Genomic DNA, 12,119 nt, shown 5'->3' with positions numbered 1-12,119 from the left:
CACAGTAGTCACTCAATCACTGTTGGTAAATTAAGGAGATCCTAGAAGAGAATTGTCATCGTACCACTGAGAAAGCTAGAGGAAGGATTACTAATTTTCATGTTGTGGGACAGAAAACACCTCTGTCCTTCCACTTCTCTAAATATTGAAATCTGATGCACCTCCCAGGCTTTCCTTAACCATTAATGTAGAAATAAAAAATTCAAGCAGAAGGTTTTGCCTGAGTAGAGAGGTGGAAAAATGTATGATATATCTGAGAAATGATGAACAGATTGTGGGATTAGGCGTATGGAGAGTATCAGGTGGAATTAGGCCAAATACAGAATCATGAGATAAAGACAGTTTGGGGAGGATAGTTTGTGATAATTAAATAACACATCCCCTAGGTACAACAACAAAAAAAACCCCAGCCACCAGTCCCTTAATTTCTTCTCCAGTATGTGTTTCCTCCCCATCGCTGTCACTCTCCTCCTCTGGCCTTACAAATTTGACAAAACTCCCTTGGGAGAAAATGTAACGGAATTGATTTCTGTTTCTAAGCAGCAGGCCATCTTTAGCTTCTCCTGAATATGGTCAGTTCCATCCTATCTCCTGTTGGAGTTGGATGGACCGATGGATTTGGCATTTCCTCTTCAGAATGTGCACTCCTTGAGGAAGGATAGCTTGTTTGCTCAGTCAAGCTAATGGTGTCAAAATCAATTTCCTCCATGCATAAAATCAGCAGAAAGTGAATACTGAGCTTTCAGGAGCTTGAATGGGTGGATCATTGTATTACACCCATGAAAATTGGATCTGTAACTCAGATCCTCAACATATTTGTGTTTTATCTTTAGAAAACATGTTGGGTCCTCTTGGTGTCTCATATGTGTAAATACTCAAACATAGGAGGTTCTTTCGATATTTAAAATACTTGAGTGTGTCTTGTAGTCTGTCTGATGGGCTTGATCATCTCATAGTTGTGTATAAAAGCTAACACACATAAAAGTTGCAGTGGTTCAAGGAGGTAAATTAACTCACATAACTGATCTACTGATAGGAGTCTATATATATAAACATACAAGATTAGAAATTTATAAGGAGAGAAGCCTTTAGAGAATTCAGTGCAATTTCTCATCATGGGCTGTTATCCCTATAGTGTTGTCTACTTAATCGTTCTGATTTAGACCTCAAAATCTGACTTGCTCTTGAGAATAAGCAATGTGATCAGCTTGGCTGGGGTTGGACTGTTCAACTCAGGTCACATATTAGGCAGGTATGTGAAAGGACCATGTATATATAATTTAGGCATTAGACAGATGAGGTAGAAGCTAGGAGTGGGTAATTCATGTTAAGGAGATATTAACCAGATTACTCCTGATGTTCACTCCGCTTCTGCTTCCGTAGCAGTTGTCAGATTTTGTGTTTCACGATCCAGTAGCTGCATTGGGTAAGTAGTCCAGAGAAATTGCTATACACTGCCATTTATTAAACATGTGAAGGGTGCCAAATATTGTCTAAGCACTTTCCTCATCTAAAGAACAAAGGTATTATTATTATTACATCCTTCAGAAGGAAACTGGGAGAATTAAGTAATCTAATACATCTGAAATATCCAGTGGCTCAGAGAGGTATTCTGCATTTAAAATGCTATCATTTAAAATTATTTATTGAGGTGCTATCTATGCCAAGCAATTTGCTAGGCACTGAGGGTTCAGCACAGAACAAAAGATAGAGGAATACTGATTTCATGGAGATAATATTATAGTGGATAAAGACAAGCAATAAACAAAATATGTCAATAATCAAATTAATAGGGAGGGGTAAAGGCTATATAAAAAAATAAAATGATAAAACATAAAGAAGTATCCATGCAAGGTCTTCTAAGAGAAGTTAATCTTAATTTGAGATTAAATGAACAGCAAAAGTAAATCATATGATAACAAAGAGAAAGAGCATTTCTCATGATGGGAATTTCTAGGTAAAAACCTTTAAAGGTTGGAGCATTCAAGGACCAGAAAGAAGCCCTGTGGCTTGAAAGAAATAAGGGCCGGGGGTATATGATGTGGAGTGGTAGGATATAAGGTAAGAAAGATCTATAGGAGCCACGTTATATAAACTTTGGTAGTCCCCAGTAATGAGCTTGGGTTTTACTCTCACCTAAAGAGAAACTATGGAAGAGGATAGCATGACCTGACTTAAGTTTTAAAATGGTGTCAGTGACTTCTGACTGCAGAAGAAATTATGGGGGAGCAAAAGTAGAATAAGAGAGATGACTTCTCCAGCACAGATGGGTGATGGAGATGTGTTGAGTTAGAATGTCAGCAGTGGAAGTGAAGAATGACTGCTCTGGAATAACACTGATCAACGGAACTTTCTGTGATGATGTTCTATATCGGAGCACTTGAAATGTGACTAGTATGACTGTGGGATTCACTTTTTACATTTTATTTGATTTTAATTCATGTACATTTAAATACCACACATGGCTACTGGTTTCTCCATTGAGCTGTATAGTTCTAGAAAGTGAACAATTGGAATCAACCTGACATGACTTCAAAAGTCCATGTTCTTAACTACCACCCTGCAGTGCATCACTTAAAACATGCAAAAGAGACATTCTTGAGTTGCTCCATTTCTAATGCCTCCTGGGCTCCTTGACACAGAAAATGCTATCACCAACACAGAAAGAATAAAGGTAATGCCACCCAACACTTCCTCACTATTAGTGCTTCTGCAGAGGATTGCTGCCTTGCAATCCCCCCTTTTGATCATAGCGTGTTCTATAAAGTGAGGAGGAGAGACACGTTTACTTTCTAAGAACACTTAGTCTTACTGGTAATGTGTTTAGTACCAAAGACCTGCTTTAAATTATGAAGAGGTTGCATTTAAAACTGTCTTCTTCCAGTTGATTGTTAATTTATGGCAACATTATTAGTGACAACAAATAGCTTCTCTGGTATGGCAGAAATGCAGTTAGATTGTCACGGACTGTCAGTTGTTGTATTTGGGTGGGATTTTTTTTAAGGCATCCCTTATATAAGCCTCTCATGCTAATAATAATAGAAACAGAACTTGCTGTTTTCTTTTTAGGGAACGGAAGTAATTATAAGCACATTCTATTATATTCAGAGAGAAAATTGCAGCAAGGAAGTTGCAGTAAATATTAGGGTCCTCAAGATTCTCCTTGCTTAGTGCCTACATTTAGTAAGAGCTCAATAAATATTTTAAATAATAAATAAATGAATAATGTAATAAAAAGGCCTTTAAAATAAAACTGCAGAATGAGTATTTCCATGTTTGCCCTTTTTCTCAAATAATCTCATTGGTTGTTGGAACCTTATTCCAGTATTTCTCTGAGAATATGTAAAAACTCCTTTTGGAAATTTTTCAGTATCCTCTACATGATTAGTTAAGGGAAGACATCATTTCTAGCCTGGTCAGTAGCGGGCGGCGGTGGGGGAGGGGTCTTAGGAGCTCTGGGAACTCGGAACAAAGGTACTCAAAGACTTCTGACTGTGCATTGTAAACCTCTCCACTGAGCACCCTGAGTGAATAGGGATCAGTGCAAGTGCCTTTTGAGTCCCTTGCTCTGTTATAATAAACAATCTCTCTGAGGATCCAAAGCAATGTTTCGATTTAGCAAAAACCCAGCTCCATCATGGTGAATAGTGTAGATAATTAAATTTGAAGAGGTTTTTGTTCAAAGATGCAATATGATTATAAGTACATAAAACAAGCTCATAAACTGTGGAATGACTGCAAGAGATTCCCCAAGTATTCTCTGAGTCTCAGTGGTGCAGTTGGACTTTTGCTGGATCTACTCTAAAGGAGGAAAAATACCTTCAACTTTGGTTTCTGAAGACTAATAGCATTGAGAAACCTGGAACCCCCTGGAGAATCTCAGCAGCAACCTGCAATATCTGAGAGGCATATTTCTGGGATAGACACACTGACGGAAGTGCCAGGCTGTCTCTTCCTAGAGACGTTCAAGAAACCTCTAACTGATCAGTCTAGTAGAAGGACTTCCGTGATATTTGCAATCAGCAATATTCATCTTATTTGTTACTTTTACAGACCCTTTTATGTTACTTCACATAATATTTGACATTGAAGGAAAAGGAGAATGACAAATACATGTTAGTTTCAGTAGGCTTCAATCCTAAATTCTTCTCCAGGAAAAGAAAGTTGATCGTTCAAATATCACTCTCTGCGACTGGTCTGCCTTCATGAAGTTGATTCCATGAAAACCTGCTGAGCAACGATGATGTTCCAAGTCCTGGGCCAGACCTGGGAGAGATGTGGTTCTTGCCTGCATAGAAATTTTGGTAGATGTATTGCTACTAATGAGATTCCACCTCATTGCCAATGCTGTCCCCTGAAAATTGTGGGGCTCATTCTGCACTTCTCTTGCCCATAAATAGTTCAATATTTATCAAGCACTCAGGACTCATGATGCACTGAATTCTACCCACATGGGCAATAGTGGTCAAGTGACACTGATACCAAGCTACCAAGACACTTGTTCTTCTCTATTGAACATGAATTGTCTCCAAGTCCTATATCTTCATTGACTATGGTCTTTCCTGCAATCTAGACTTAGATATCCAGTAGGAAGATGAACATAAAATCACTGTCTCAGAATTAATATGTCCAAAATGCTGAATTTTACTTCTAGTCTCCAAGCATCTTTTTCCTATGGTCTTCATCTGAGATATTCCCTCACCACTTACTCAATTGCTCATCACAATACCCAGAGTTATCACAATCCCTTCTTTTCTTTAACCTCCACATCCAATTCTTTATCTGTTTGTTCCAACCACACTTTGAAAACATCCAATCTCTTCCACCTTCATTGCTACTACCCTAGTCCAAGCTGCCACTGTCACCAGTCTGGACCAGTATAGTACACATCTTGTTCATCTTTCTCTCCCACTCTTGTCTGGCTACGCACCATTCAATACAAATCAATGGAAGGATGCTACTAAAAGCAAATTGCTCTGAAAAAAAAAAATCACTTAATCACCATTTATTGGATGTTTATTTAAATTTTAAACTTCAGATGTGGCCTAAAATGATTATCTCTCATCTGATTATCAAATACAAGCATAACTCATTTTATTTATTTTTTTTTAAGATTTTATTTATTTATTTGACAGAGAGAGACACAGCGAGAGAGGGAACACAAGCAGGGGGAGTGGCAGAGGGAGAAGCAGGCTTCCCGCTGAGCAGGGAGCCTGATGCGGGGCTCCATCCCAGGACCCTGGGATCATGACCTGAGCTGAAGGCAGCTGCTAAATGACTGAGCCACCCAGGTGCCCCACATAACTAATTTTATGGTGCTTCACAGATATTGTGGGGTTTTTTGGGTTTTGTTTTTGTTTTTTAAATTGAAGGTTTGTAGCAACCTTGCATCAAGCAAGTATATCAGTGCCATTTTTCCAACAGCATTTGCTCACTTCATGCCTCTGTATCACATGTTGATAATTCTGACAATATTTCATATTTCATTATTATTATACTTGTTATCGTGATCTGGGTTCATCAATTCTGAGTTGCTGAAAGTTCAAATGATGGTTAGCATTTTTTTAGCAATGCAGTATTTTGTAATTAAGGTATATACCTTAAAAAATGACACTTTGTCCTGACACAGGACTAGGTGCTATTTGGTATGAGGATTTAGTGAGAAGATGCAATGGAAAACTCTTTCAGACATGCACATGTGAGGATTATTTTTTCTGAGAAATGTGTTCTGCCATTTTTTTAAAGACATAATGCTATTGCCCACTTTATAATAGTCTACATTATAGTGTAAACTTAAGTTTTGGATGCACTGGGAAACCAGAAAATTCATTTGACTTGCTTTATTGCAATATTTGCTTTATTGGGGTGGTTTGGAACTGAATCCGCAATATCTCCAAGGTGTCGCTGTACACAAAACTCTTGCTGACCTCAGTGCATTTGCGGGCCCCCTACTGGTCAATCTCTTCCAGGCTTCTCATTTGATTACCTGGTTTCTTAATAACACTCAGATCTCTTCAGCAAAACCTCAATCGACTGGCCCTCTCAAAAATATAAAGACTCTAGTGTAACAAACCAGTCACAGAGGGGCAGATACTTTACTATTCTACTTATATGAGGTATCCGAAAAAAGTCAAACTTAGAGAAACAGAGAGTAGATTGGTGGTTTCCGGGGTTAGAGGTGGAAATGAGAAGTCGCTGTTCAATGGGCATATATTTTCAGTTATGCAATATGAACAGCTTCTAGCGAGCTGCTGTACAACACTGCATCTACACTTGAGGATACCGTATTCTATACTTAGAAATATGTTAAAAGGCTATATTTCATGTTAGGTGTTCTCACTACAGTAGTAAAATGTAAAGCCTCCCTCCTCCTTGTTTTATCACATCACCTGTTGAATTCCTTCTTTGCAATTCTCACTGTCAAAAATTATTTTATTCATTTGGGGCGCCTGGGTGGCTCAGCCATTAAGCGTCTGCCTTCGGCTCAGGTCATGATCTCAGGGTCCTGGAATCGAGCCCCACATCGGGCTCCCTGCTTGGTGGGAAGCCTGCTTCTCCCTCTCCCACTCCCCCTGCTTGTGTTCCCTCTCTCGCTGTGTCTCTCTCTCTGTCAAATAAATAAATAAAATCTTTAAAAAAAAAAAATTATTTTATTCATTTGAATACCTATTAGAACACAAATTCGACTAGGCGGGGGCAGGGTGATATATTTTGGTTCTGCTGTCTTCCCAGAGTCTAGCATATGAACCAGCACATAATAGATGCATACTAAATATTTGTTGAAAGAATAAATCAAGAGGTCTTTGATTCTGAACCTGCAGACCATGTGAGAAGCACTCTACCACTGAGGATATGTCATTATCACTCAGGAACCTTCTCGCTTCTTTTCACAATGGAATCCCACAAGGAGGCAGTCCTCACTTCAGAAACTGGCGCGTTACAGCTATTGAGTTTTCAGAAACACAACGCACATTCTAAATATAGTGCCAAGCGTTCAGTGATTTCAAAATAGCTCTCCCGAGGGTGTTTAAAGGCCTTCACTCAAACAAGCCACCTCGCAAATTAATTTGCTAGTTTTAAATCTTTATTAATGCAAATTGACTCGATACAGTAAACATATACAGACAAGTGTTCAGGTTTCCCCTTGCTGTCTCCGCACACTGAGGCAGTGTTAACAGCGAGCTCTGCAGAGAGACACAACTTCAACAAAGAACATGGTTGAGCCTTCCCTTCTAAGCTGACCAATTTTCTTTTCCCAAAACGAATCTCACACTTGCTTTAAAAGGTGATGTTATAATTCCCCACATACATCTTATCCCCAGAAGGACAGAAATTGACATGATATTTCTGCAACAAGAAATTTTTAGAATAATCAGACCTGAACACTGATCAGCTTGAGCAGACATGTGGTGCAGCCAAGTTGTATAGTGTCAGCGACTGCAAAATGTAAAACTCACACAGGAAAGATGGAATCACTTGCTCACTGTTCTCCTTGCCTGAAATATACACATCGCTTCCTGGTTCAGGATGCCCGATGGAAGGCCAACTGAGGATAAAGACAGAAGGCCAGACTCACTTTCTTGGTCTCCAAATGGCAGAACACATTTCTTACAAAAAAAATCCTTACATGTGCTCAATATTGTGCATGTCTAGAAGAGTTTTCCACTGCATCTTCTCTTTAAATCCTCATAGCAAATAACATCTAACCCTGCATCAGGACAGAGTATCTTTTTTTTCCCCTTTTAATTTATTTCAAATATAGATAAAGATAATGGGGAAAGCCTCCTTAATTTTATGAAAAAAAAATAAGTTAACAAATGGAGCAGAGGTGGGACATTTTGAATTGTTTTAGTCTGTAACCAGGATGTTAACTGACATAAAGATTCAAGTCTCATGCACTGAATAAATGATTAATTCAAGAATATGATCATACCTCTCTACAGAGAAGAAAACTAAAGGTCAGAGAACTTAGATAGTTATATAACTAAATATAAGTATAAATCTATCATCTTATTATGTCCCCTCTTCCTCAGCCAACCTGTCAGCTAGGCAAATGCAAACACAATTTTATAAGTGAAAAAAAAAAAAAAAAAAAAAAACGAGAATCACAGAAATTTTAAGGGTTAGACAATATATGGTTAGCTGTTGAAATTAAAAAGCATCTAACAAATAACACTTCAGTTAAATAATGGTTTAGTATTGTTTTAATTGTTTTAAAATTCTCTTTTTTCCCCAGTTAAAGGAGGAGGGAAAAAAAAAAAAAGCACAACCATTCTGTTCTTCATCCTCCATTTCTGTCTCTGTCCTTGTAGATTCCAGTAGAATAATCATAGGCAGCTGGTGAGATTTGGTGTCGTTGGTTTGTTTTTCCCTAGTTTTTGACAAAGATCTAAACATACCTCCCATAACTCCATGGTGATTCTAGATTGTCTTTGAAATGAACATTTTGCCTTTTTTTTTTTTTTCCAAAGAGCTGTAAAGTTGTAATAATACAAAACATTTGCCAAATTGGGCAGTGATCTATGTGTTTAATAATCATGGACTCTTCGGGGTGCCTAGGTGGCTCAGTTGGTTAAGGTTCCGACTCTTGATTTCAACTCAAGTCTTGATCTCAGGGTGATGAGATTGAGCCCCAGGTGGGTCTTCATAACTTCTCTGTGAGGTCTCCGTGGTGAGCTCTGGGCTGGGTATGGAGCCTGCTTAGGATTCTTTCTTCCTCTCCCTCTGCCCCTCCCACCTCCACATACATTCTCTCTCTCTGTCTCTAAAATAAATAAACAAACAAACAAATAGATAAATAATCGTAATCACAATGAACTCTTTTAAGTATCTAAAGAGTAGTATTATAAAGAAAAAGCTATGGGGGTGCCTGAGTGGCTCAGTCGTTAAGCGTCTGCCTTCGGCTCAGGTCATGATCCCAGGGTCCCGGGATCGAGCCCCGCATCGGGCTCCCTGCTCAGCGGGAAGCCTGCTCCTCCCTCTCCTACTCCCCCTGCTAGTGTTCCCTCTCTTGCTATCTTTCTCTCTGTCAAATAAATAAATAAAATCTTTAATAAAAAAAAAGAAAAAGCTATGGCAGGTTTGTACGTGTTAAAGATAAATTACTTTTGTCAATTATCCAACTGGACTTGGAGGGTCACTATCATTTGGTACCCGTGACACTTGAAGATTAGAAAGGACTTCTCCTTAGAAGAAAACTGTGGAAGTATCAAAAATGGTTTGATTTCCCATATCTTAAATTTAATTTCTGAATTAGAAGCCAATTTTTCCCCATGGACTGTTTTTTCTGCATAAAAGAAAAATATATGTGCACTGTCTGATTATGATAGCTACTAGTCACATGTGGCTTTTTTTTTTTTTTAATTATTTTATTTATTTATTTGACAGAGAGAGACACAGTGAGAGAGGGAACACAAGCAGGGGGAGTGGGAGAGAGAGAGGGAGAGGGACAAGCAGGCTTCCCGCTGAGCAGGGAGCCCGATGTGGGACTCGATCCCAGGACCCTGGGATCATGACCTGAGCCAAAGGCAGATGCTTAACGACTGAGCCACCCAGGCGCCCCAGCCACATGTGGCTTTTAAGCAATTGAATTGTGCCTAGTTCAAAATGAGATATGAGTAAAATGCACACAGGTTTTCAAAGACATAATACAAAAAAAAAAAAAAAAAAAACCTCATAATTATTGATATCAATGACATGTTGAAATATAGGATTTTTAGTGTATTGGATTAAATATTATTAAAATCAGTTTAACCTGTTACTTTTTACCTTTTACATGTGGACCCCAAGAAATTTAGAAATTTGTGTGTAGCTCAAATGGACAGTACTGGCTTAAATATTTTAGAAGTGTATTTAGAAACTGCAAAGGTATAACCACGTATTCCAAAACCTTCTTCACCTGACAAATATTGAATGCTGATCTCCACTTTATACTTGGGAATACTTACCCTGCAGTGTGTACAAATTATCTTTGATATGTCATTTATTTCAGTAATGTGGAGGAAAAAAAGCTCATAAATAGTGCCATTTTTCTCTTTTCATAGAATTTTAGTAAAGATGAAAGAGAATGGGGAAAGACTCCTAAATTTCATAAATAATTAGGTTAAGAAATGGGGCAGAGGCAGTTGAGGGATAGAGACATTGTACTTTAAGATATTTGGAAGCCCACTGGGCGCCTGGGTGGCTCAGTTGGTTAAGCGACTGCCTTCGGCTCAGGTCATGATCCTGGAGTCCCGGGATCGAGTCCCACATCGGGCTCCCTGCTCAGCAGGGAGTCTGCTTCTCCCTCTGACCCTCCCTCTCGTGCTCTCTGTCTCTCATTCTCTCTCTCTCAAATAAATAAATAAAATCTAAAAAAAACAAAACAAAACAAAACAAAACAAAAGATATTTGGAAGCCCACTGACATATTTTTATTTCATAATTCTTTGTATTTGATATAAAGAAATGTTCACAAGATAAAATTCTCAAAAAAAAAAAAATGCAAAACCACATACACAAGATGGCCTTTGGAGGGGGTAGGGGAGACTAGAATGTAGGGAGATGCACTTTTATGTTTAAAAAAGTTGTTATTTCGATGTGATCAATGTGGGTGGATTGATAGGTTATGGGTGAGTTCTGTTTTCCCCTTAGGATTTATATTATAAATAAATGTGTTTTTTACATTATCTACAATCAAGATACAGTAACTTTATCTGAAAGTATTTCTTTATTAAAATACAAAGTATTTCCTTTAATAATTACCTACAAAGCTTTTAATACTAGCCAGCAGTGAGAAGGAGAACTTGAACAGATTTCATTCCAAGAACCAAGAATCATCAAAGGAGTAAAGTTTCCCAGTGAACATGGCCAAAGTGAAACACTATTAAAATTTTCTCTGTAATTACATGCACCATCCAGTCTATACAACAGAGACAGATGGTAGGAGCCTGAGGCTGTGTCCATACAATCTGACTCCCAGGTACTTTTTCAACTATTTCCCCATTTTCATGTATAGAAACACCACAAGCAGATCTTAGCGGTCGGCTCCCTGGAGAAACGGAATCTAAAACTTTGTGAATTGGATTGAGATGCTTTAGGATATTTTTCCCACATAAGGACAAACATAAGCTTTTTAACTTAGGATGTAAATAGATGTCCTGGTAAATTTCAGCAAAAACAGACCTCAGAAGGGTTAAGAGTGTCTTTTGTCACTCCCTAAGCAAGATAAAATGAATCTTTATACTTCTTTTGGCAAAAGGATTGAAGGCAAAAAAAAAATATCTTCCAAAGCAGAATAAAAGGATATATGGTGCTTTCTATGGGAGATATGGAAAGGAATTTTTATCTAAATGGATAAAATGCATTTTCAGATAGAAAACAGAGATTTCCGTGAGCATTTGTGCAAGAAAATTGAAAGACTAAATGAGTTAAAGTCATCACAAATAAGGAGACATTTCACTTGAAAAATGTTAATAGAAGTAAAATGGATGGAATATATCAGAAATTGGCCTGCAGATGACAAGCAGAGCTGACAAAAATATAGGCAGATGCCCGTTAAGGTGCCAAACCTTGAAAGCACTGGAAAAAGTACCTATCAGGGAACCAAGATGATTTTCAATGAATTTAAAATGAAAGCTTTGCATTGCATTTTTACAATGTAAAAATGTTTCTTAAATATTGTCATAGGGGAAAATTGTTTTATCAGTAAAGTGTTTGGTTTCATAGCCCTTAAGCCTTGAGAGTCTATGAATTTATCTCTAATTTGGGGTTGGAATTATTTTAGATAATTCTTGCTAACCAGTTAATGTACCTCTATTTCTAGTCATTTATTAATTCAACAAGTGTTTGTAAAGCAGCTACTATGTATCATTTATTATGTTGGCTTTAAAAATATAATGATGGACAGAACACAAGTTTGTCTTCCATTGCTTGTAAGGAAAAATATATATACATTTATGACTACTCTATTTATTTAGTTATTACTGGTGTGATAATAGGAAGGAGAAGTGGCTAAGGCATGTGGTCAGGTGCTGAGATTTAAAGACTTCTCTAAGAAGGTGACCTATGAGTTGAGATTGGAGGTATCAATAAGGATTAACCAGGCAGAGAGGAAGTGTTATAAAATGCTCTAGGCTGAAA

Source organism: Halichoerus grypus, chromosome 15, assembly GCF_964656455.1.
Source record: "Halichoerus grypus chromosome 15, mHalGry1.hap1.1, whole genome shotgun sequence".
NCBI classification, from domain to species: domain Eukaryota; kingdom Metazoa; phylum Chordata; class Mammalia; order Carnivora; family Phocidae; genus Halichoerus; species Halichoerus grypus.
Note: the sequence above shows the minus strand (reverse complement) of the source record.